The 26,740-nt window shown below is 38.7% G+C and overlaps 1 protein-coding gene across 1 annotated transcript in view; it reads right to left on the reverse strand.

The window, feature by feature from the left end:
• The window catches only part of RAI2 (retinoic acid induced 2), a 46,691-nt gene extending 21,031 nt beyond the window's left edge, over positions 1 to 25,660 (reverse strand). Inside the window, exon 1 of the mRNA XM_075198082.1 lies at positions 25,058 to 25,660. The gene's annotated coding sequence lies outside the window, so the exon portion shown is untranslated. The remainder of the gene's footprint in view (positions 1 to 25,057) is intronic.
• Positions 25,661 to 26,740: the final 1,080 nt, after the last annotated feature.

The raw sequence follows: 26,740 nt of genomic DNA on the forward strand, positions 1-26,740 counted from the left end.
CTTTTACTTAATAATGTTAATACCAGTGGTTAAAGTGGGGGTGTATTCAGTGATATGAAATACCGCCACTCCTCGTTCTGCCTTCATTTTTTTTCATATCGCCACGTCAAAATTTCCATAACACTCCTTATGAATTTCCATTTTGACTGCTGGTTACTACTCTAGATTACAATCAGAGAATGAGATAAAACACAGCTTCCATCATCACCATCATCATCATTTATTTATATAGCGCCACTAATTCCGCAGAGCTGCACAGAGAACTCACATCAGTCCCTGCCCCATAGGAACGTATAGTCTAAATTCCCTAACACAGACACACACACACACAGACACAGACACAGAGACTAGGGTCAATTTTTGAGAGCAGCCAATTAACCTACTAGTATATTTTTGGATTGTGGGAGGAAACCGGAGCACCCGGAGGAAACACGGGGAGAACATACAAACTCCACACAGATAAGGCCATGGTTGGGAATTGAACTCATGACCTCAGTGCTGTGAGGCAGAAGTGCTAACCACTAAGCCACCATGCTGCCCACTTCCATGTGCCTTGTTTGGGCATTGTCCATATATCATCATCAATATAGGAATCACTGAGGGCATTGATGAAAACTAGTGCAAATGCAAAAGCCAGTGTTCCCTATTGTAGCCAATTAAATTGCCATTTTTAGTGCAGTTTAGAAAGTGGAAGCAAGAATCTAATTGGTTGCTATTGGCAAAATCAGCTCTTTGATTCGTACCAGATGTCATGAATGTTCCAGTATATATTTTAGAAAATGTGACTAATATTCTATTTGAGGAATGTATTATATTGCAGGGTATTAAGAGATTGGAAAAACAGAAAATAAAGTGCTCCTCTCAATAGAGAAGGCATCCATTGCATGGACTTAAACATAATACTTGAAACCAGGGACATCACTGGCCACCGTGTGACTAATATTGAGGAGGTCCTGATTCCCACTGAATTTATAGGTAACGTCATGAATCTTCATTCAGCCCATTTTTGGTTTGGTTTTGATGAGGCCCACAGATAGGTATCGCAGGTAAAGAGGCTCTATATGTTTTAAACATTGCCGCCCATAAACAGTATGTCAATACTATGCTAAAAAGTGGGTTGTGACCTTATCTCTAGTTTGAGAGTATTTTAGCTATTTTAAATAAAACGTATGAAAACTAATTTTGAAAACGGGCTGCTGCTCCTCCACTGCTGCAAGAGCTTAGAATTATTTTAGAGGCAATGAAAGGCTTGTTGCAGAGATCAGCAAGAAAGTAAAATCCTTAATTGCGGAATTCATGCTGCTTTAATAGATGATAAGATATTCCTAAAAAGTGGGACATGAAAATAACTCTATTCCCTGGAGCATTTATCTTCTTGTAGCAAGCTATATTTAGCAGGACATGAGAGAGACTGGGTGTGAGTGACGTCACAGCTCCTTCCAGCTGCATGCTCTTTACATCAAGGTCAAACAAACTGCAGTTGTTATAAAATTCCTCTTTTATATCTGCTCTTGTTATAACGATTCTTACTTTATTTTTCAAATAAAAATTAAAAAACTGATTTAAAAATGTCAGTCTGCAACTGTAGCAACATAAAACTCTACCAAGTAGACTACCTGGAGCTGGAAAATTATTACAGAGACTCAAAACCAAGAATGGGAAAGTAAGAACTTTATTATTATTATTTATTACAATTATTATATTTTATTTATAAATCGCCACACAAGGTCCACAGCTCCGTGCATGACATTTACAGTAGTATACAACAAACAGACAGCAATGATCCATAACACTTTTCATAATACAATACATAAAAAACTAAATACAATGACATGACATCTACTGATTAAACAAATAATACACAGATAACTTGGTAATGCAAATAAAATAATTTACGGGACAGTGAGTGAGAGTGATTATAATGTCGAAAGTGACATAGGGCTGTGTCAAGGGGTAGAGTACCTAATTCCGGCATTGCAAATGCCTGCACTGAACCTGCCGCCATGAACTTGCCGACACTTCCATTGTGCCAACAGGTTGACAATGATGTCGAAAATGTGACTGGCGACATTGTGATTGTCGCCAATCACACTATCAATATTGTCAACCTGTGAGCACAATGCAAGTGTTGGCATTTAGCCTGCCGACATGTTCATTTTGTCAGGTTAAGTGCTTACAACATTTCCAATGAATTATAACAGCCAGTGGTGTCAAGAAAACAGGGCTTGGGAAGACAGCCTAGGAGGTACACAGGGTGATGGAATAGTAGAAAGAGAACACGAGTACAAAGGGCCCTGCTCCTGAGAGCTTACATCCTAAAGGAAAGGGGAAGACACAAATAAGATGGTACCGAGTGGAGGTGAAAGCAGAGGCAAAGGAGTTAAAAGGAGTGCTGATAGGCTTGAATACAAAAGGAGTTTTAAGGGCACACTTGAAGTCTAGGAGGGTTAAAGTTAACCTGAAAGGGCATGGGAGATTGTTTCACAGGTGGGGAGCAGCCCTGGAGAAGTCCTGGAGGCGGGAGTTGGAAGAGGTAATTAGTATAGTAGTGAGGCGGTGGTCATTGGCAGAGCGGTGGGAGCAGCAAGCAGTGTGGGTAGAGATGAGGTTGGCGAGGTAAGGAAGGAGAATTGATAAAGTGCTTTGTAGGTGAGGTTAAAGAGCAAAAATGTAATTCTGGAAGCCACAGGGAGCGAATGTAGCGACTGGCAGAGAGGGAAGGAAGATATAGAGCGGCGGTAGAGAAAAATAAGGCAGGAAGCAGTATTTAGGATAGACTTAAGAGGTTCAAAGCAGGAGCTGGGTAGGCCAGAGAGAAGGAGGGTAAAGTAATCAAGGTGAAAGATTACAACGAGTGAAAAAGCATTTTGGTGGCTTCCATGGTGAAAAAGGGCCCGACCTTGGATATATATTCCAAAGGTAGAGGTGGCAGGATTTGGAGAGGGACTGAATGTGATGTTTGAAGGGGAGGGAGGAATTGAGGATGACCCCTAAGCAGTGGACTTGAGGGACAGACAAGAGGATAGTGTTCTCAACAGATACAGAGAGGAGGCAAGATGAGAGGGTGAGGTGATTATTTCAATCTTAGAAATATTGAATTTAAGAAAGACTTTATTCTCCTTAGTATAATCAGTTCCATCTACTTGTGTACAACTAGGGCTCCAATGTATTATAGTTCCTATCCCGCATCTATTCTACTCTAGGGGGTATATTTACTAAATTGCGTGTTTGAAAAAGTGGAGATGTTTCTTATAGCAACCAATCAGATTCTAGTTATTTATTTAGTACATTCTACAAAATGAGAGCTAGAATTTATTTGGTTGCTATAGGCAACATCTCCACTTTTTCAAACCTGAAGTTTAGTAAATATACCCCTAGGATTGTAATGGGTGGGGTATGTTATAATGATGCTAATTAATCTGACAATTGTTACCCCGACATGCGAACACCGAAGGGCTCCTTGCCGACCAGGATCGATGACTGGTGTGTGAAGCGAAAGGAACCAGTCCCGATGAAGCAATAATCCGGCGCGACTCGATGGAGTTAATGGCATTCGCGACGCTGTTATCGTTGCTGTTAAGGGGGTATATTTCATTACCCCCTTAACAGCAGCGATAACAGTGTCGCGGATGCCATTAACGTCATGTACAATGTACTTGTACATGTACAATGTACTTTACAAAGCGATGTACATTGTACATGGCCGCATACTTACATTACCCCCCTAACAGCAGCGATAATGTTGCGGATGTCATTAACGTCATCAAGTCGCACCGGATTATTGCTTTATCGGGATTAATTCCTTTCGCTTTACACACCAGTCGGCAAGGAGCCCTTCGGTGTCATCATGTCGGGGTAAGTGTTGTTGGGGAAGTGAGCATCGATATGCTGACTACCACCGGTTGGAATTTCATTGAGTAAGTTAATGGGGAATTTATTATTACAGTAATGTAAGGCTGACTATCCACATCCAGTAAACAGAAACCTTCATCAATCGACCAAAATCAGATTCTATTTATGCAGAAACTGGGCGAGACTTCTGGTACAGGAAATGTGTCCCCTAAGTGGAATTTACAGGATGGGATCTATTTTTCAGAATTATTGGGACTCTGTATTCTGGAAAAGGTTTTTTTTTATCTTTTGGAGAACTATTCTTAAACTCTTCTTAAAAACATTTAAAATTACTCCTGGCTTTCCTATAAATGCCTCTGGCATTCCCATCTTCATTAAATTGTTCAGCAGAGATTGTAGTAATTGTAGTAAGAAATACACTCATCTGTATATATGGCAAAGTCACCAAACAGCAGTGATAAGTTGTGGTTTTTGGAACATTGTAAATAATGGGTTTCATATTAGAGATAACATACCTGTGCTTGTTATGACAATGTAACAACATATAGGGCCTGATTCATTAAGAATCTTAACTTGAGAAACTTCTTATTTCAGTCTCCTGGACAAAACCATGTTACAATGCAAGGGGTGCAAATTAGTATTCTGTTTTCCACATAAGTTAAATACTGCCTGTTTTTTCATGTAGTACACAAATATCAACTGTAAATTTCAGTGTACAAATAAGCTATCAAGTATTTGTGTGCTACATGAAAAAACAGGCAGTATTTAACTTATGTGCAAAACAGAATACTAATTTGCACCCCTTGCATTGTAACATGGTTTTGTCCAGGAAACTAAAATAAGAAGTTTCTCAAGTTAAGATCCTTAATTAATAAGGACCGTTAACATCAAACAGAAAAAAACTGCTTCTTGTATGAAGTTCAGTGGCGCACGCAGGGGGGGTTTCTGAGTCTCCAGAACCCCCCACCATATCGGCACTGTCCTATACAGCAGCCGCGGCGCTGTCAAAGAAGCGTCCGCGGCGGTGCTGTATTGTATACAGCACCGCGGCTGCTGTATAGGACAGCGCGCTCTCTCTCGTGTTTTTGGGGGTTTTTTTGGTATGGGGGGGAACCCCCCCTGACAATCCTGCGTTCGCCCCTGCAGTTAGTCTATTTCTGATATCACCTTGAGTTAAGTTATCATTTGTTGTAGTATTAAAGTATTGGACAGGGACACAGCTAAAAACTCAATAATCCAATAAAAATGGAGACGCAGCAGGGGAGATGCACAAAAGTAAATGAACTAGAATAATGTCTTTTTTGCAGCAGATGAATCATTTAACTTGTTATATTTTAACTTTTAGTTCTGCTTTAAACCTTGTTAATGTATAATAAAGCTCAGCTAGGCACCTCTAGGGTAAACATAATAAACAGATGTGCTTCAATGCATCTGCTGGCCAGAGGGCCATTTTTCATAACACAATTGAATTAGGCAACCACTTTAAATTAAGTTTGATCACGTCTAAACAAGTCACAGTGTTCATAAAACCTGGTTTAATTATATAAATGTCAATTAACTGTATTGGGAGAGCAAACAACAGTGCTACATTTACAGCAGGCTAACCGCAATTATAAGCATGACCAATTGATACTTTTTAACAATACTTACCGTATATACTCGAGTATAAGCCGAGTTTTTCAGCACTTTTTTTGTGCTGAAAAAGCCCTCCTCGGCTTATACTCGGGTGATGGAGATGCAGACCTCAATAAATAGTACTGAAGGCAATGGTGGTATATCCGGAGGCTCCAAACTGTATAGGACATAACAATAAGTAACAATGCAGAGCAGTGTTGGTGTGTATAACTCACGATTTCTTGATAGCAGTTCTCAGTCCGTCCGCGGTATTCCTTAAAGACTGCAAGCAAACAGATGGGGTGCGCTGACTATAATAGCCGTCCAGACACAAAGTCTTTTGAAGGAAAGTTCCTAGCTCCGTTTGGTCCTACCACTCCAATAGCGCTGGTTGAAGTAGTGATGTTTCCATTCTTCAGACGCGCCTGTACAGGAGGTTCCTGACGTCCCGGCTGTTACTGATTTCCTCATGTCTCACTAAACAGGCTGTCAGTGCAGTCCAGCGCTGCAGCGGCAGAGGATGAATGGGATGTGAAGCGATGAAGCGATGAATGGTAAATGAATCATCGCTTCACATCCCATTCATCCTCTGCCGCTGCAGCGCTGGACTGCACTGACAGCCTGTTTAGTGAGACATGAGGAAATCAGTAACAGCCGGGACGTCAGGAACCTCCTGCACAGGCGCGTCTGAAGAATGGAAACATCACTACTTCAACCAGCGCTATTGGAGTGGTAGGACCAAACGGAGCTAGGAACTTTCCTTCAAAAGACTTTGTGTCTGGACGGCTATTATAGTCAGCGCACCCCATCTGTTTGCTTGCAGTCTTTAAGGAATACCGCGGACGGACTGAGAACTGCTATCAAGAAATCGTGAGGTATACACTCCAACACTGCTCTGCATTGTTACTTATTGCTATGTCCTATACAGTTTGGAGCCTCCGGATATACCACCATTCCCTTCAGTACTGTTTATTGAGGTCTGCATCTCCTATATATCCTTTGTGATATATTACATGTTGGTATTGCTACACCAGTCAATCATCCTATTTATTTATCTAGTCTGGGAACAATACATTTGTTTTTATAGATTGTATATATCATTTTTATTTTTGAAATTTACTAGTAGCTGCTGCATTTCCCACCCTAGGCTTATACTCGAGTCAATAAGTTTTCCCAGTTTTTTGTGGTAAAATTAGGTACCTCGGCTTATATTCGGGTCGACATACTCGAGTATATACGGTAAATCTAGAGGGGTGTATGTGCATGTTATTTTTCTAATTGACTTCTAATGAATTGCAGGCATTCTCCTGCCCCCAGGAATGGACAATCACAATTAAAGATCTGTAAACCTCCTCCGGTTTAGTTTGCAAAACAATTTGGCCTGCCAACCTGGAATATGGATGAAAATTAATTTAAAACCTTGATGCTTGTTTTTCATTTGTACTGGAGAAGAGGTCATTAAGGAGACAGGGTGAAGCTGATGTCACAGCCCCCTCCATTAGCCTATGGGTAGATTTACTAAAATTTCTATAAAGCAAAACAGCCGGTGTTGCCGATAGTAACCAATCAGATTTTAGCTTTTATTTATCTAGTACATTCCGGTGGGAGGTTCTGATAGATGGAAATAGAGGACATTGTTTTTGGTTTTGGTATGATCAGCAACCAATTTATCCTTTTTGAGCTTAAAGACTTTTTTAAAGTATTTGCTCATGGACATTTGTAGAGCTGCCTGTGGTGCGTTGCTCTACACTGTATGCTCAGGGTTGGGTACGATCTGTTGACGCTGAACCAGTCGACAGTCAGACTGTTGGCACTAAAATGTCAACAGTAAGAGATGTCGACAGGTTGTGTATATCTACGTGGCTAAAATGGCAATATTTTGACTATCATCAGTTAATGATTGTTGTAGTCCATATTCTGTGCTTTGGACAGTCGGCTTACCAGTGTTTGTTCCGTGTATCCTTGTCTCTACCTGCTACCACCATTCTTAATTCAGTTTGCCTGAATTCTTTCAGCATCTAGTTCTCAGCATTTGCCTGTGTCTTGAAATCATCTGCTTTGTAAGTGTTCTTTTCCTCCATTTACCTGTTATATAGTACAGTATATGTTTTAGAGACTGTTTGCACCTATCCAGACACACCCAGATTGTGTTTTGTTTATATCCTGCAGAACCTGGACTGTGTTTTTATACCCTGCTATTCCTGGATTCTATCTTGTTTTTACCATGTTCCATCTTCAACTCCAAGGCTCCAACAGTGTGTTTGGTCTACAATAAAACAATTATATCCTTCACCTACTCCTGACTCCTTTGTTATCATAACAATGTGGTAATCGTCTCATAAAAGTGTAATCTTGTGAATCAAGTGTTCAAATGAACATAAAATCAAACTATGGACTAGTTATATCCTCCTTACGCGTTTCATTACCAGTTGTAAGAGAAATAAAAAAGTGGGACTGGTTTTTATTAGGTCATAAATGCAAAAATTATTCTTGTGTTTCAACAAGTTATCTTAAGACAATTATGTCATAGTGCGTTCCAACACACAGGAAGGAGCCGTGAGACAACAGGAAGGAGTCACTGTGCCCCGTAACAAAGCGGGCAAACCCTAAAAAAACTGCTCTTATCAGAGCAAACCACTGAACACTATACCCTTTCTTATTCTGCTCAATAAGCGACCGCATTACACACACCAGACGCTCACAGTCCACTCACCCACAACTACATACAAGACAAAGGATAAGAGCTATAAAAAGAACATATTAAGAGATATTCCCCATATCCAGTCAACACCTAACACATACAGTATATAGCCCCCATACAACATGGGCTTAGACACCACTACACTGCATAAAGAGCTCAAAGCACTGCAAAAGAACTATAGACAGTACAAGAGAACTGTAAAAGCAACAAAAGAGACAAACACTGCAAAGGAACGTTAGACACTGCAAAAGTGATTTAAACACTGCAAAAGAGTTATAAACGCTGCATAAGAGCTATAAATGACGCAAAAGCGCTATAAACATTGCAAAAGAGCTACAGACACCACAAAAAAAGAGCTATAACACTGCAAGAGAGTCATAAACACCAACAAGACTGTAACCTATATCCAGCCCCCCACCCTCTTCCTTCTTTTCTCCCCTCTTTCTATTCTTTTCTCCTCTCTCCCCTACAGGCCTTCAATGTGAACGTCCAGAACGCATACCCAGAAAATCCGGAAAACACAGAAATTTTAAGGTACAACCAAAAACACTTCCAAGCAACACAGATCGGCCTGAAAGCACCACAGAGAACAACCCGGCTAAGAAAAACTGACTTTAATTTTTTTCTGTTACACACCTGCAACAAAACACCACACAAAGTTGCGTCTCGGAACAAAACCCCAATCAAAACCAGTACCCACAGACCCGGAACCCCTGTGATATCCATAAGGCAGCAACCAGACAAAGCACAGAAACTCACAAGAACAAGCGCAGACTTCCTGACCCCAGACCCCATAGTTACTAACTGTCACTAGTTCCCAGGGGAATACAATATCTTTTTTTTCTGTATATAAAATGTAATTGTTACCAAATATCCTTAATTCCTGGAATTTAAAAGTTTATGATTATTTAATATGAGTATTTAAAATGCAAAAAGTATGTTGTATTAAATTCAGTTTGACATGAAAGGAATTGTAGTGCTCTAAAGTCCGCAGAGACAGATTCATGTGTGATGTCCTTAGCTGTAGTGGCTCAGAAGCAGAGAGTTCCTGAAAACTATTTTCAAATGTTGGAAACTTTAATATCCTGCTTCAGAAATACATTGTATTTTGAAATGCAGTAGAGCTATTTTTCCAAAGTGTTTATCTGCTGTATACCTTTCTAATCAGCAGGGCTTTCAACAGATTATATGTTCTTCTAAGAGACTTTAATAGCACTCAGATGTGTCACTTGACCAAGCATCCTTACTCCGTAACTATACAAATAGAATTTAGAGAAGTTGGATTTATGACTGTTTGTTTTGTGTTGATGCATTTTTTTTTATATATTCTGCCGATGCCCCACTTGTTCTGAGTAGGGCCCCAGTTCTGGAGCTAAAGGGGGACTTTGCAGAACCCAGGGCTCTGGTCTAGGTAGTCCAGGATTATCAAACTAAAGGGAACCGGTCCTGCCATTGTAGTGCTTTACGGTGGCTGGTATGGGGAAGACCACTAAAACGAGACTTGCAGTAGTCAATGCAGAAGGTTAGGAGCACATGAACGGAAATGTTTACAGTGAGATAGTTGCATATAACAGGGATATTTCTCACATATATGTAACAGGATTTGGATAGAGATTGGATATGGGGAACAAAAGAGAGTCCAGGATAACACCTAGGCAGACAGCTTGAGGAGTATGTTTTATTGTCATGTCAACAGAATTAGAACTATAAGGTAGGTATCTTCTGTTTGTTGGTGGGTACATTATTAACTCAGTTTATGAAAGACTAAGTTTCAGGCCGCGAGTGAACGTCCAAGATCAAATGCCAGAATGACATTCAGTAATGCAGATGGTCAGATATCTAAAGGAGCTTATTATTTTTCCAAGAGAAGTGGCATAAAAAGCAGAGAGAAGGTGGATGCAGAAAATGGTGGCTCCAAAGAAACGAACCGAAGAATCGGTGTGAGAAGTAGGATGAGAACCAGGACAGGAGAGTGTGCTGAAGACCTAGAGAATGCAGCATATGCATGAGATGTGTCCAGCAGAGAGGTCCAGGGGAATTAGATGTGAATAATGGCCTTTAGATTTAGCAGTGAACAAGGTATTGACAATTTTGTCACTGCAGTGTTGAGAGTGATAACCTGACTGAACGGAACCCAATATCCTGTTTGTGGGAAGAAACAGTGCGAGTACGAGCCTCTTTAGTGATCAAAGGAGCCAAAAGTAACCAGTAAAAAAACCAGTGAAGGGAGAGAGACATTACAAATGTTATGGCTGGGATGAGCAAAGGTGACAGAGAAACATCAGAAACTGATTTGTGAGAGTATAGGGTCAAGTGGACAGATAGTAGAGTAGATACTTCCACTTAACTTGTGTTATCAGGGTGTAGGAAAGGAATTATGCAGCAAAATTCTAAAAAAAAACAAACCAACAGGCAACAGATGGGAACACCAAAAATTAAGAAAATAGTAAATTTCTCCTGTTCCATGAAAATATCATACACATTGGTATGGTTACTAGGTATCTTTTTTTACAGTCTTTGTGAGGAGCACTACTAAACAATTTAAAGAAGAGGTTAATGCCACAGGCAGTGTGGGGAAAATCTAGAAAGCACTTTATCTGTAATACCCTAACTCCAAAGTATTGCTAACCTGATAATGGATCCCTTGTAAACAGCTTTAAACAGTAAAATATGTCATGAGAATATAATTTTACTGGTCTTATTCGTCAATATTCTTAAATGTTGTTTTTATGCTAAGAATAACATGGCAAGAAGTGGCCTTGGACCCATGCAAGATAAATATAAACATTTGATTACAAATACTCTCAAAGCCTATATAATTCCCACCAATATGCTGCTGGGTGTGAGCGCAACTAAATAGCCACCAATTATGAGGTAATTTCCAGCACACACACAAATGATAGAGGTTATGTGGGATGAGAAGAATTATATAGTAAAAATAGAATGAAAAACAAATTTGTGAATGGAGTATAGAGTCTGTGTATGGTGTGTGCATGTATGTATGTATGTATGTATGTATGTATGTATGTATGTATGTATGTATGTATATCTATATACATATATATATATATATACACATATATATACACACATGTATATACACATACACATAGACATACATATACACATAGTATGTATGCCACTTAAATGAATTTCAAAGTTTTTTTTAAATCGTTAAAAAAAAACAAAAAAACAACCAAAATGAAACGGGCAAATGGGAACAAGAAACACCACACTGAGCAGTTCAGCCACCTGAACAGCTTTTGATGAGCCCTGCATTTGTGAATATTACAAAATTATATTATATAGATGCACCTTGTAGCTTATTTATAATATGATGTGTGTAACAATTGCAGCCATTTGTATCTGGGATGAAAGTACTAGTAACAAAGCACAGCTACTTCATGTTTTGGGCCAAATCCACATTTGAAGTAGTCGCTATGCCTTTAACATTGTTACACAACTGGAATGTGCCCAGGGAAATGCTAATTGACAATTTTAACATCAGCCTGACATTTAGAGATGTATTCCCATGGAGCTAATAATTTCTAATGATATGCTTGGCATTAGCTTGCTGTAAACGCCTCCCAGAAAACAAAGCCTTCAAATCATCCTTGACAGAAGTGCAGACTGAAATATTCCAGTTCTTGCTTCCCAACATAAAGCAGTGAACGCTGCCACGAGCAGAGCGGAGGGCATGCTGACACAAATGTTGCCGTTTAGGTTTTTGAAAATCATTTTTTGTGTATTTATAAGGCACAGACAATATTTCTCAACACCCTGCACTACAGTGATTCCCTTGATCTATTTCATGCACAAAGCAGATATGACTCCTTGGGTGATATTTATGAAAACTGATGTGCAGAAGGCATGCTGCAACCCATAGCAATTACCTGGTGTTTTGCTTTGATTTCCTAAACTGTTCTGTGCTGATTGACTGTTAGGGGCAGATTTGATCCAGCACAATGTCCGACTGCGCACATTGGTAAGGTAAGGAAGCTCTGCTCATTTTTCTGCGTACCTCTATGGTGTGTCCTACGCTGAATTCAATCTGCCCCTTAGAATCTAGTTTGTTGCTATGGAAAAAAAATAATTTGCACCAGTTTAATTAATTAAATGTCCCCCTGTGTATTTTGTATGTTAGAACCCTTGACATATGAAAAGATGAGTGCGATGTAAGCAGACTTCCATGTACTGCATTCCAATATACTTGTGAGTGCAAATTCTCTTTGTAGCAAGTAAAAACATAGAACCATAATGAAAAATAGGGGGTTGCTCTTCTGACTGGCAGATGACTATAGAAGCAGAGGGAGAGAGAGAGACTTTTCCAGAACCAGAAAAGGAAGGAGGTTCACTTGAAATAAATGGTGAGGGGCAGTCATGGTTGCCAGTAAATGATTGTCTTAACATTGGTACAGTGGCTGGTTCATCTTTCATGTCTTAATCTTTCATATCTCCACTTTCCACCGTCTCTCCTCATTCCAACCACACCACTGCTAGCATCACAGGAATACTAGCTGCCAGTAGCTGCTCTAATATTGGTGGCTGATAATAATTCTGCCTTATACTTGCCACATGTACTTCCCCCATAAACAGCTACAACTGTTATTCCACTACCTTATTTATAAAGTGTTCCCTTCTTAGATTGTAAGCTCATTTGAGAAGGGCCATCTTTGCCTTCTGTTTTATCATGATCCCCTCAATGTGCAGTGCTACGTAATGTTTGGTGCTTTATAAATTAAGGAGAATATTATTTTTGTTGTTATTAATAATAGTGCAATAAAATGAATTAATAACTGGTGTAGTATATATGTCAACATATGTAAAATGTTATATTTATTTCAATACTATGGGCTTTATGTAGAGTTAGATGTAGTCCTTTTGATTGTGTAATATAGAGTATTTCCGTACTGCACATGCGCACCAAAGATGCATATGTATAGGTATATATGCAGATTGACCAATGTCTTACATTTACAACTTCTTACTTTTAGAGAGGAGAAAGAGGGCAGGGAAGGGGTATGCAAGCATAGGCCAAGTACAACTAGGGCATATTCACATAATTGCGGCACATTTAAAGGTGAATGCCTGCCAGCACATGTATCTCTTGCCAATAGAGACAGCTATAAGCAGGTGAACAGACAGTGACGGGAGATAAATAGGCTGAAGAGGGATTAGAAGGATAATAAAAGAAAAATGTAAATAGTAATATGTATCCAATCTGTAATATGAAGTTTATTTGTTAAACCAATACATGCACTCCTACCTCCCCGCCTCCATCTAATTTAATTATATATATATATATATATATATATATATATATATACATACTGTAACAAAAGGAGGCATTTAGCTGGCAATATGCAGAGAAAGCAGGGAAGTAGAGTAAAACATTGGCACAGTTATGTACCTAGGTGGAGATTAAATCAGGTAAAAACATATGTGTAGTTAAAAATTGGTTTACTTACATGATTTAAAAGCTGCTTCCTCTCAGCAAACAGACAGGGTGGGTCTGATAGTCTAAACAGAGCCAGGGATGGGCGTTTCCTTTTAAAAAGAAGGTGGGTGTGTCACCTGTCCATCAAGCTAGGCCTGTGGGAGGAGTGTCAGGTATAAAACCCTGCTTGTTTCATTGTTCAGGGAGATCAATGCTGGGATAGCTGGCTGATCTGGACAGAGAGCTGGACTATGTATAGTAAGCGTATAGGGTCTCCATAATTGCTGTGCAAGTATACAGTGTCAGAACATTATTACCATCCTGACAATAAAGAACCATAAAAAGGAAGAAGTTGTACGTGTGTGCTTCTGCAGTAGCGGGCTCTTGCCACAATACATATATATATATATATATATATATATATATATATATAAATATATATATATATTTATAAATAGATGGAGAAATAAATGGGACAATGGAGGGAATAATAGTGATGGTTACAGAGAACAACAGCAGTGGAGTAGTAAACTAAAGGCAGAGTAAGGGGGAAAGTTTGTATATTACTATATAGCTGGTGGCATTATATGGTCTATTAGGCAGCCCCACCAGAATTTTTATTTGAACATCTTGCCGAATTTAATGGAAGAAAGAGAAAAATACAGCTTTTTTTTTTTTCTTGCTTTTCTCTATTTATTCCTCCGTTATTACAAGTGATTTGGGAGACCTTATTCTCCATCAAGCAATGCAGCAGTAAATTTCTACTGAGCTGCTTGATTATCGCTGGCATTGCCATAACATTTACAGTAACATTTCTAAAAATCTTCCCTTCAGCCTTGCTACACTTACAGCCCCTGGGTGGCACTAGTTGTGCCCATGAGTGTAGCTAGACGCACTCCTTTGGCAGAGCAGGACATACCTCCTATATTAGCATGTGGCGCTACACCTAGATTTTACTTAGTGAATCTCCCAGAAATGATTTCTCAAAAGTTGGCAATTACAGTACTGGCACTTGTAGAACTACAATGGACGCTATGCCCTGACATCCAGTGGTGCCACATAGAAAAATACCGTAAAAGAAACCTCAGAATAAATAATTGTGACATTTTTGTCACTTGCATTTGGGGCAGGAGTGTGGTTAGTATTATAACCTCACAGTGCCACATGCCTGCGTTTCTTCCGGGCGCTCTAGTTTCCTCCCAGAGTCCAAAAACATATTGGTAAATTGATTGGCATCTGTGTGTGTTTGGGGAATTTAGTCTGTGTGTTCCAATGGCGTAGGGACTAATGTAAGTGATTCAATATTCTCTGTACAGAACTACGTAATATAATTGGCACTTTATAAATAAACAATTATAATAATAATAATGAGGCCATATGTGTACAATGCGATGTGACAAGACTCATTGACATGACATTTCAACAAACAATAAGGTCAATGTAAATCTACTTTTTTTTCCTAATGTCTGTGTCCCTTTCTCCTGTCATCTCTCATCACACATTTCCTACTTCTTTATACTTAGGAAGTACAACGACCAACGTATTCCTTGCCAAGGATTGAGATATGTCCCATGAATCTGTTCCAACAGTAATATCTTATCCATACAAATCAAACAATTATAGCAAACAAAATGTGTTTTGCAAACAGAGGAGAGAAAAATAGAGCAGAGGACCCATTAGACTACTAGATATAAGACCTAGATTAGGTTGTGAGCTCATATAGGATGTCAGATATGATAAATGGGAGAAATCTCTTAAGGGATATTTTCTGGTATGATATAATTAAATGTATGTTATTTGGAGCTGCATATTTTGCCTAGAATGACAGATTGCCTTAATTTTCCTCCTGTATGACTCAACAATGTTTGAAACTAAATCTAGACAAGAAAAAGTGTATACTCTTCCTACCAATAACTTCCACTCCTATCCTTAAACTAATATTAATAATATATTATCCAATGGGAAAACTGGAATAGTAAATAGTGAACATTACCAATTTTAAGTAGTAAGGGAATCTTCCTCCCACATCTTCTAAAAACAATAGATGAAATGAGTAGTAAAAGACATATAGACAATTGGAACCGTATATGTTCTATGTAAGATTTTCAGAATAGATTTTTGTAAGTCTCACACAAACTTCCTTCAGATAAAGCCACACTGATGTCTTTTGTGATTGGTTTAATTGTTATCAAATGTCAATATTAAATGAAAATGCAGTTTAAAATCTAAACACTGAGAGTTAGAGCTTGTCGAGACAATCATTTTCTCTTGTTGCGTTCCAAAAGAAATGTAGTACAGAGAAACGTTGCATAAAAGAGATGAATTGATCTCTATGCAGTACTCTGTACGCTGCTCACAAAGACAGTACCAATAGTTAATAGGCTGTGTCTATTGCATAGGCGGCCTGAGGAGGCGAAATGACAGGAGCGACAGGTGAGGCTGCCATAGAGCTCTCTGGTCCACTGTTTGGGACCTCCTTTGGGGGACCAATGTCATTATGGTCCCCACCTGTACAGAAAAGGTGTTCCAGGGGAAGGAGCCTACGATTCAGGTAAGGGGTGCAAAAAGTATGAGATTACTTTTTGCACATTATCCTTTTAGGTAACTGCAGATAATAAACGTTTACAAAAGACTGTAGCATTCTGTTTCATACCAGGTGTTTCTAGTGAAATTGCATTTCTCTAGTAATGAGTACATAGTGGGAAAATTATAAAACCTTTGCCTCTTGAGGCTAGTTTTCCACTTGCAATTGGAAAAAGGTAAGCTTTGAGCTCCATGAATGTAAGTGTAAAAATATAATGAGTTTCTTACTTTTCCACCATAAGAAATCCAGATGAAAACATTCAGGTGAGAAGGTCTAAATTTCAAGTGATAGAATTTTAAAGTGAGACTAAATAATGTGGATTCAAGGATTTCAAATAAATAAAATCTAGAACACATATTTACTAAATATATCTATTCCCCTTGATTAATTTGTCATTTTTCTCCCAGTAGGAAGCGGATACTCTGTATGACTCGTTGCCACATCACATTTATTTCATGCTACAAAATGCATTTTGAAAGCTCTAATAGATTTCCCCTCAAATCTCGTCTCAATGCTTTAGTGCTGTTGCTGATTCTGCCCTTTAGATTCACCTTCAGTATACAGTTTTTCCTTTAGTTTACGAGTAGTACCAGACAGGAAACGGACCTGTTTGATGCATCGGTAGAATCCGTTATAAAAGTCCCTCAGCAGGCACATAGTGGAAATCCTAAAATGGGAATTTTTTTTAAAGCTTTGCCTATAAAATGTAGATGTGAATGCTATATGCAGGCCCACTAAATGTGCACTGAAAGAAAACATTAAAAAGTAACAGATTTGGCAACATGCTGCTGAAACAGAGCACAGCATGTCTCATAAATGGATACAGCATCCTACATCTGTTTTTGTGAAGGAGTCACTCTCAATTTTTGCCATGTTAAAAACTACAGATGTCATGTGGGACTAAAACTGTGTACACACTACAGAAAATTACTGTAGATGCCATTTCTGTTACGATTTTACCAACGACTAAAGACCAGACGATAATGCAAATTTATGTGTACACACCTACACGATTAGTAAGGTTGTGTCAATCAATATGTATTAATGCAAACAGCAGCGATGCATTTTTAAACACCGTTGTAATTTACCATGCCGGGGCAACTCTTGGAGTCCGCGCAGAGTCCCCACTCCTATACAAACCGAGATTGCATTACCTTGCTGTGAAAAGCTTTGAATTTCGCAGCTTAATAAATTGGAGAACTCCACAGAGTCTGCGTTAAGAAACATTAAATGAGTTATGGCAGGGCAGCCTGCATTGAACACTTCATAAATGATGCAATGGCCATTTAACGGAGAAAACTGCTGTTTTCTGCTAGTTTTATGGCTGACCGCATCTTAATAAATAGACTCCTACATCTTTTGTAATTGTGGGTAGAAAATACAGTTTTCACTTACCCCTATTTATAATGTCTTTAATTTAGACTTCTTTCCCAGCATCACCTTAGGTAGCTTGGTCATCCTGATAGCCGTTTCACACTTTAGTTTGCAAATAATGCATTGAAATTAAGATACACTCCTCTAGTGTTACAGGTGAGAGTGTGGCAGCTTCCCACTCTCTCTGACTGCTGCTGACAGCAGGGGAGCTGTGTATATGTATGCACTGACAGCTGAAGATCTTTTATATATGTAAAGGCTGAGTTGTTTTTTCCAGTGACATAGCACTGCAGGAGACCATTTAAAGCTAATGCTTGTAATTTGCTTCACTGTTCCTAATGAAACATCAGTAGGTTGTGAAATCGTATTCAATCATATTAGTGTAGCTCCTGCCAAATGTTCAACAATAATCCTCCATCTCACAACGTGACTGATGTCACCTCCACTAGCTATTGTATTATTATTGTTTATTTATATTGTGACAGTCATATTACTCAGGGTTATGCATATATATATATATATATATATATATATATATATATATATATATATATATATATATATATATATAGATAGATATAAATATCTCCAACACTTCTCTTTGAATGTAATTGGTACCTAAGACTAAGACCATACTTGCCAACTCTCCCGGAATGTCCGGGAGACTCCCGAAATTTGGGTTGGTCTCACAGACTCCCGGGAGAGGTGGCATATCTCCCGCATCCTGCAATTGCAGAGCTAAAATGACGCAATTCGCGGTGAATCACGTCATTTTGGCTCCGCCATCGCGACAAAACGACATATATGACGCAGGAACGGGGCCAAAATGACGGGAGTCACCGTGTCCCGCCCCCCTCCCACCCTCTAGACACGCCCCTCTCCCGGATACAACTTGCCAAAGGTAGGCCAGTATGACTAAGACTGTAGTGAAATATAATGTGTGCTTAATGGCTGTTAGAGAGCCTAAGATGGTCTATAACGGTCTTAGAACAGCAGGGAAGTTAGCTTTTTATATTTAAACATTATTTTTCCATTTACTTTTTGAAACTTAGAAGCTTTATATACAGCAAGGTCTCCTTTTGCCTTAAATCTTTCATTTGACGCAAAAACTCAAACTAGTTTTCCAGCAGAATCACACAGCCTAACATGTCAATCCTACATAATAAGACCCAGCAAATATAATTGGTGCATTAAAGAGTAATAGCTGTCAAGGGACAAACTAAATCTAAATGCACAGATGCCGCAGCCTCAGATGGGCAATTCAGAAACCCAGGGGAGGAGGTTGTGTGGAAATACTCTGACAAAACATATCTGTATCTCTGGTAAATTCTAAATGCAATGGAGCACTAATTTATAATGTTCTAACTTTACATTTCTAATATAGTTAACAAACAGATTACAATCTCCTCATGTAACAGCTTGCTTTTAGTTTTGTCCTGCAAGGATAAACTTCAACTGTTGCATGAAGAGTCTATATGGATATGTGATCACTAGAACATTGCAAGGACTACTGATGTTTTGAGAGTCTGTGGGCCTGATTCATCAAGGTACATAGCTGCCAATTTTGAGCACATTGTATGCAAAATCACTCTGCGCATGACCAGAAACTAACTATACGCTAATAAACACAGCTATGTATGCTCTGTTTTCAAGGACACTTACTACAGCCTACATTTTAGGGGACTGAAAAAGGCGAGGAAGGGGTATTTTGCCGTAGTCAGTTTACAGTAAGGGTGTGCCAAACTCAAGTGCACGCACTCACATCTGAATCAAGCTCTGGGCATCACAAAGTTACTAGTCCTGAGTACCAGTGATGACAGTTTCGTATGTATGCTAAAACATGTGTTTGCAAACATGAGCAGCTGTAAAAATGTATTTTATGTTCAGTAGACATTTAGAGCATCCTAATACATGTATGTCACGGGAGGAAACATTTTTGCAAATTTATAATCCACATAGACATTGGACATATCCTGCAGTGTCCTATGTAGTAGAGCACAGCAGACCTACACCCAAATTCATCAGCGCACGTATCTTCAGCTTCGTTCTTTGTTGAATTCGGAAATGTACAGAGCCAATTTATGTGTGTTTTAAAACAAACACACGTTGAGCTCAGGATGTGTGTCTTGATGAATCAAGCCCAATATTCCTAGTGTATACTGCCAGGGGCTGGACCCATAGTGGGTTACTTTGGGCTGAGTCACTGGGCTACCTGCATTTTTTCCTTTAAAATGTTCCTGCTGAGCAGAGTTTCACCCCAGTGTCCCCCCCCCCCCCCCCCTGGCAAATATTTGACAGCCAGCCCCTGTATACTGCCACATCAGTACAGTTTCTAAAGGGTGCCATTATCATTATTTTAAACATTAAAAAAGATAATAAACTTAATTGCTTATATTAATTTAGAGAAGGTGAAGGGAAGTCTATTACTATTAAACCGCACAAGTCCAAAGATTATTTCATTCCAAGACTGCAACTCTCATGTATCAATAAATGTATTTTATTAATTAAAATAAATTAATAGGTGTGCTGATATTTTTCTTAAAAACAAACGCTATCGTGTGAGAATTCTATTGCCCGGGCAGAGTTGTTTAGTTTTGTAGCCCTGAATATGACTACCTATAATCTCAGGTCTGTGCATTGGATATTAACTGTACTCAAGTCTGATAAGATTTGGGGTTGACACTTGTTCACGGGTGGTGAGATCAATTCTGTCATTAGTAGGACTAGTTACTCCTGCCAGAAGGTGACCGTACACACAGACCGATTGAAATCATCTTCTGACCTATTTACCAACATACCTATGCAGCAGAATGGGGCAGAACGCCCCTGGGCCTGGATAATATTTGTGAGTCTGTCCTGGCTCCTAGTGAATGATAGGCTGTATTCTCAGAAATACTTTTAGTCCACAACATCAAAAACTAGTTACTGTACCTCTCCACCAGCAATGCAATGTGTATGGAATGTAAGCAGACAGACTGTGATAGCTAATGTCGGAACATTTAACTTGCTTTATGTGTCTTGGTTAACACGATAGTTATAATTCATCTTCATTCTTGGGTCTGACAGGCAGAATTGTCACTATCATTTTACTTTGGCCTTCCCCCCAAACTGCTAAGTCACTGGAGGGGATTTTGACATTGCTTAATGGCTTATAATAATAGCTTTCATTGAAGAAGATGTGAGATGTAATTAATGCCACTAGTATCATATTAATAACAGACACAGCAGTAGATTGAGCTGTGTATGAGCCTGGATTTTGCTTCTATGTGTTCAGACATAAATAATATTAAATTATCTCATCCAGGATTCTCCTGCTTCACCAGCTTCCTTTCAGCTGAGGATAAAACAATGCCTGCACCTTTATATATAAGGGTGCAGGCAAGGGTGCATATAACTATGTTATCCATTGGCAAGGATTTCATAGTCTTCCAATGTTTGTTATTACTAGTCGTCAGACCACATAGAATGATGAAATGTAAGTCCCATAGCATTGCTTTACAGCAAAACTGTGCTTACGTGATACCATGTTTATGTCTTGAGGCTTAGAGGAATGCCATCTGGCTGGTGTTTTATGGCACCACAGTGGACGGTACATATGGCACCAGGGCTATTTTAATAAAGGGACAAAAGGATATTTGCTCTATGCCCACAATGTCATATGGCCCATTACTAAACTTCCTAATAATGAAGTCTGGATAAGAGAGACACTAGATGCCCTAGTAAGATAAGAAACCCTTCTTTTAATAAGGACAATCTCCTTCAAGTAATTTTTTGCTTGAACAAAAGTATCCTAGAATATCATAAAGACATTAACAAAATAAAATAAAAAAAACACTTTTTATTTTTAAGACTGTCATCTGTCAAACAATAGCCATATATCTGAACCTAAACTAAGCTTAATCCTAGCCCAATCATTGGGGAGTCCACTCCTATATCCTAATACTGTAAGAAACTCCATAACAGTGGCATTTGAACACAAAGAAACAAAGAACACACATATATATATATATATATATATATATATATATATACAAGTTAACCCGTGCATGATACTCATGCATTCTAGTCAAATCAAGCTACTTAAGGTGTTAAAAAGGTTCTTGTCATGCATTTGGGCCATAGCCCAGGCCTCAACCACCAACCACTCCCCACTGTCACCCCCGGCAACCACCAACCACTCCCAACTGTCACTTCTCCTTCAAGAAATATATATATATTTTTTTTTAAATCTTTATAAACACTTTTAACAATTAACAAATTAAATTAACAAATTAAAAACATCTTATTATACCAAATTTCAGCCCTTTCTGAATTTTTTTCCCCACACACACTAAGAATTTAGTATGTCAGTGTATAATTCCACCCAGCAGGTGGCGCTGCAGCTTGGTTTTATTTTTTCCACACACAGACAGACTAACACAAGCCACTAGACATTTATATTATAGATATATAATATATATATTATATAATAGGGCCTGAGTCATTAAGAAGAGCAAAGCATAAAAGAGGAGTAACTTTGCACCTGGGCAAAACCATTTTGCATTGGAGGGGGGGAGTAAATTTAAAATGTGGGGCAGATTTATAGTTGGGATAGGGCATGTCCTAGCTTAATTTTAAATGTCAGTGTAAAAATAGAGTTATCTAGTATTTGTGTGTTATATGAAAAATACAGCCAGTATTTTCTTTATGTGCACAATAATAAACTAATTTACACCCCTTGCATTGTAACATGGTTTGTCCAGGATCAAATTTACTCCCTGTTTTTGCCTTGCTCTCCTTAATGACTCAGGCCCAGAGAGAGAGAGAAACAAAACATTAAATATATATTTTATTTAATTATTTTGTATTGATTGTGTGAAACAAACTTTTAGATACAGTTTCAGTGAGTACCATTATATATATTCCAAAAAAGTTGGATAATTTTGCAAATGTTTTTATGTACTTTTTAATAATGAAGTTACTTGTCATATTCAACCAATATAAAATATGCCTACCTTTGTGGTGTCACAGATAGTAAATATAGGACGAGATTCAATTAAACGCGAGGTGTCTCCAGAACGTCCGTGAGACACCTCATGGTGGATATTTCGCAGAAATCTCCACTCATTTTTCTTCGAACCCCATAGAGGTTTGATGGAAACTGAGCGGAGATTCCTATTGTAATTCAAAATCTAGTTCTAAAAAATGTTCTATATTAGATACATTACAGAATCTACCTCATACTAGCTCACTATCACAAAATTTCCAAGAGGCTTCCAAATTTCTAAGTCCTCCCGGATCCCTGAAAAATTAGGCACCATCACGGATTCTGGCAGAGGTGCGGCTTAATGATGCGATTTGCATCACCACACCCACCCTGCAATGTCCTAATCTCAGCATTACATAGCAGAGGCTGTCCACAGTAGCGGATGGCGTCACTACACTTGCCACCTGACCTCCCCTCCCCCTGGAATCTCCCGGAGGGGCGGATATAAAATTTGGCAAGAATGATCTATCTTTCAACAGCATTTCAAACACATAACAATATCTGACTAATATATCTAATGAACTTGAACATCTATTAATCTTTGTTAATACTCGCTCTTTACCAGTGTCATTGATATGAAAAAGTAAAATCTTCAAAAACGGTCAATGACTGAGCAATTAATTCAAGGTGCAACCTGACTGCTCAAGTGCCACTCCTGGCCATTAAATGGGGTGCCATCTTATGAACAGTGTCTTTTTGTGTGAACCTGTCTCTCAACATAAAAGTACAGAAAATGCAATGTTACTCAGCCAGTAACAAATGTTATCTTTTATATGCCAGGATATATAACCTTTTTTTTTTTAAGGGATTGTGGGTAATTTACAGGAATGAGGTTGGTAATTTGCATATTTCTTTCTACTGGTCTATATGTATACAAATTATTGCAAATCAATAACATGGTTAACTCCAGAGACTACACAATATTTTATAATTTTGAATAAACCTTAGAAATAGTCCTTCCTAAAATAACAAATTATGCACTGCACCTCCCCAAACACACTGTAGGATGATCAGGCTGAACTAATTACCAGAGCATCCCATGCAGCTTGTCCCATTCCTCACAAAACAAGCTTCATGAATTCTTAATTACTCAGCTCATAAGGAGCAGACAACTTCACTACAACATAATCAGGATCCAAATCACCAAGAATTGCTGTTTCATCTGACAGAAATAGGGTTTGTTTTTTAATGCTAAACTTCAATGTACCTCCATTCTGAGAATCCTCCATATTGTTTTCCATCTGACATTAAAACACAAAGGAAAATAACATGCACCATAGTTAAAATATTTGACCTGAATTATCATAGTCCAAATGTTTACATGTATAATGCAGTGATATTTATTTGTATGTGTGTAACAGAGTATATTTTAAGAACAAGCTGTGCAGTCCTAATTGATTTAAAATATGAAATTAAAGTTATTACTACATGTTACTAATTAACAAATATTTTATACAGAGAATCGATTAACATTTCTTGCCATTTATTTTCTTGCCAAAATGTCATATTAACCTACTACAATACAATACAGCATTGTAACAGAGACACATGGTGTTTTCTTAATCATTACTCTACTGTTTATCTACAATTGTCATGAACAAATGAAAGGAATTCTTGGTTGTAGTTTAGAAAAGAAATAAAAGATTCAAATTAAACAAAAATCATGTGGCAGTGAATTAAATCATTTTCATCAGTTACTCCCATTCCCTTGTCTTATTATGGATCCACCAAATATATCTGGCTGTCAAAAACACCCCTGGGATTTGGGTATCTAAAACACAAGGCAGCAGCTGTTTGGCAACACTACTAAAATCTAAACAGCAATTGCCATAATATTGTATTTATGGTACTTCACTGAATAAATAAATACAATTAGAGTATCATAGTGTGTATTACCAAATGCTGTTCTATAGTTATCTATTTTGCAACTAATATATATATATATATATATATATATATATATATATATATATATATATATATATTTATTTTGTAGCTGTGTGTAGTGTGCGGGCCGTATCACAGTGGTTGATGAGATAGTGACAAATCCAAATGCCAGGTACCAAGTAAAAAAAAAATTCACATGAACACATATTATGAATCTTCATGCCGCGACCCCTCCTGCTTATTATACCTGGACATAATAGACTGAAACTGGTCCTGATCCAGTCCATTCCCCCGTTTCCTATAATTAGCTGCCTGCTGCCTCTATTATGATTCCAGTGACAGCCCTGGAAAGAGGGAGATATGATACAGATCCCGTGCACTGTTACTATATCCTCTTATAACCTCCCACCCTCCTCAAAGCGTGAAGACTCTAATGTGTTGCAGGTTCAATTAACGGCCTCAGCAATACCCTGTAAGAATAACACCCCAAATATCGCTGTTTCTCCGAATCCACTATTATATCCCCCCGTATGCAGTGTAATTATCCCAGTGTGCCAGCCAGTGGGCAGTGCCCGATCTTACCTGGTCTGGAGCTGGCATGCACTGTCACTTGTGTCCTGGCCTGGATCTCCTCAGTAAAACAATGTTCTATTGTCCACCAGTGGTAGACTGCGGATGCTCACACAGGGAATAATGGCAGTGTCCTTGGGTGCTAGTGCTGCGTCATGTACATTATCCTAGGAGCTCCAGCAATATAACTGTCTGTACATGTATGTGTACGAGGCTGCCGATCTCCGCTCCTCCCTCTCCTGTCTGTCTCTGGCACCGCCCGGCCGGCTGTGTGAAGGCTCCCAGGCGCCTGTCTCCCTCCTCTGGCTCAGGGACTCTTCTTAAACATTTCATTCTAGATCACTTCCGTCCCTTCATAGCCTCTTGCTTCCTTCACAATCTTACCTACATGGAAACAGTTATTTGTGACTTATAATATTTACTCATTAACCTTACCATAATATTTCTATTTTCTCCATGGACAGCGCGTGTGTTGTGTGAACCTTTCCCTGTTTATTTTTTATCTCATCCTGAACATAGTGTTAGATTTTCCTGAAATTCCCATGATGGGGGAGACACCCACAGCCTGCGTGTTTCTCTGCTATATGCCGTATTCATCATAAGCGCTCTTATTATCCTTATGTCATCTCTACCACATGCTCGTGTCCTTTCATCAGGTGCCTGGGTTGTTCTGTCATGTACTCAATTTTCTCCTTCATCCTGTTGTTTTATGTGCAGTCAACTTCACTGGTGTATTTATACTGGGTAAAAAGCATAACCTACAAAACAGATGCCCTATCAGAGCTGTAGGCTGTGAACATGACACACAAAGATTATCAGTACTTCAGTGTTCCAAGCCAGCAAACGATATTTTATAGTGATATTTATAGGCAAGAACAAAGGCTATTAGTATGTGTCACCATGCAGGCCACAAATAAAACATGAAGAAAAGAAATGCTGTTCAGTGGAGTCTTATCACAATTTTTTTTCCAAGACATGGTGTGAATCTATAATCACAGACTAAAATCTGAGATGACAGCCTGCCAGATTGTGTGTCATAATAGTTCGCTTTTGTAGTGTACTAATGTGACATAGACATTGTTACAGTATAGCAATTATTCTAGAGTGTAGGTCCAACCCCCTACAAAAATTGCTGTACTGTAACAATGTCTGTCACATTAGTGCACTACATAAGATGTAGGAGGTAGTGTGATGGAGAGAGAAAGGGTGAGAATGGGAACTAGCTATAGTGGCACTGATACATTAAAGGGGAAGGTGTAATAGGGTCATGGGAGTGATTTAGGGACTGTGACTGAATTCAGGATATATGGCTCACAAAAATATACTAATAGGGGCAGATTTAATTCTGCACAAGGGGACGCAAAGTGTCTTTGAAACAGTTGGCGGAGACATATCAGAGTTTTTACAGAAATCTTCACTTATTTTCCCTTGTATCACATAGACACGCGAAGGAAAATGAGCAGAGATTTCTATGTCGTAGCCGGCAAGGTGCGGCGGCACCTCGTGGCTAATTGAATCTGCTCCATATTGTGTTAAAAGCTCATATTCCTGATTTATGTGTAATTGTTCTTAGCATCTGTGGCTTTTGAATGTGGAGAATATTTTGATGCCTGTATTATTACTTTTCAGCAGGAAGGAGTGAATAATAGAGGGGTAGATAATTAGTGAAACAATGAAGTCATGATATATGCTGCT

The sequence above is a fragment of the Mixophyes fleayi genome, chromosome 2 (assembly GCF_038048845.1).
Source record: "Mixophyes fleayi isolate aMixFle1 chromosome 2, aMixFle1.hap1, whole genome shotgun sequence".
Lineage (NCBI taxonomy): Eukaryota > Metazoa > Chordata > Amphibia > Anura > Limnodynastidae > Mixophyes > Mixophyes fleayi.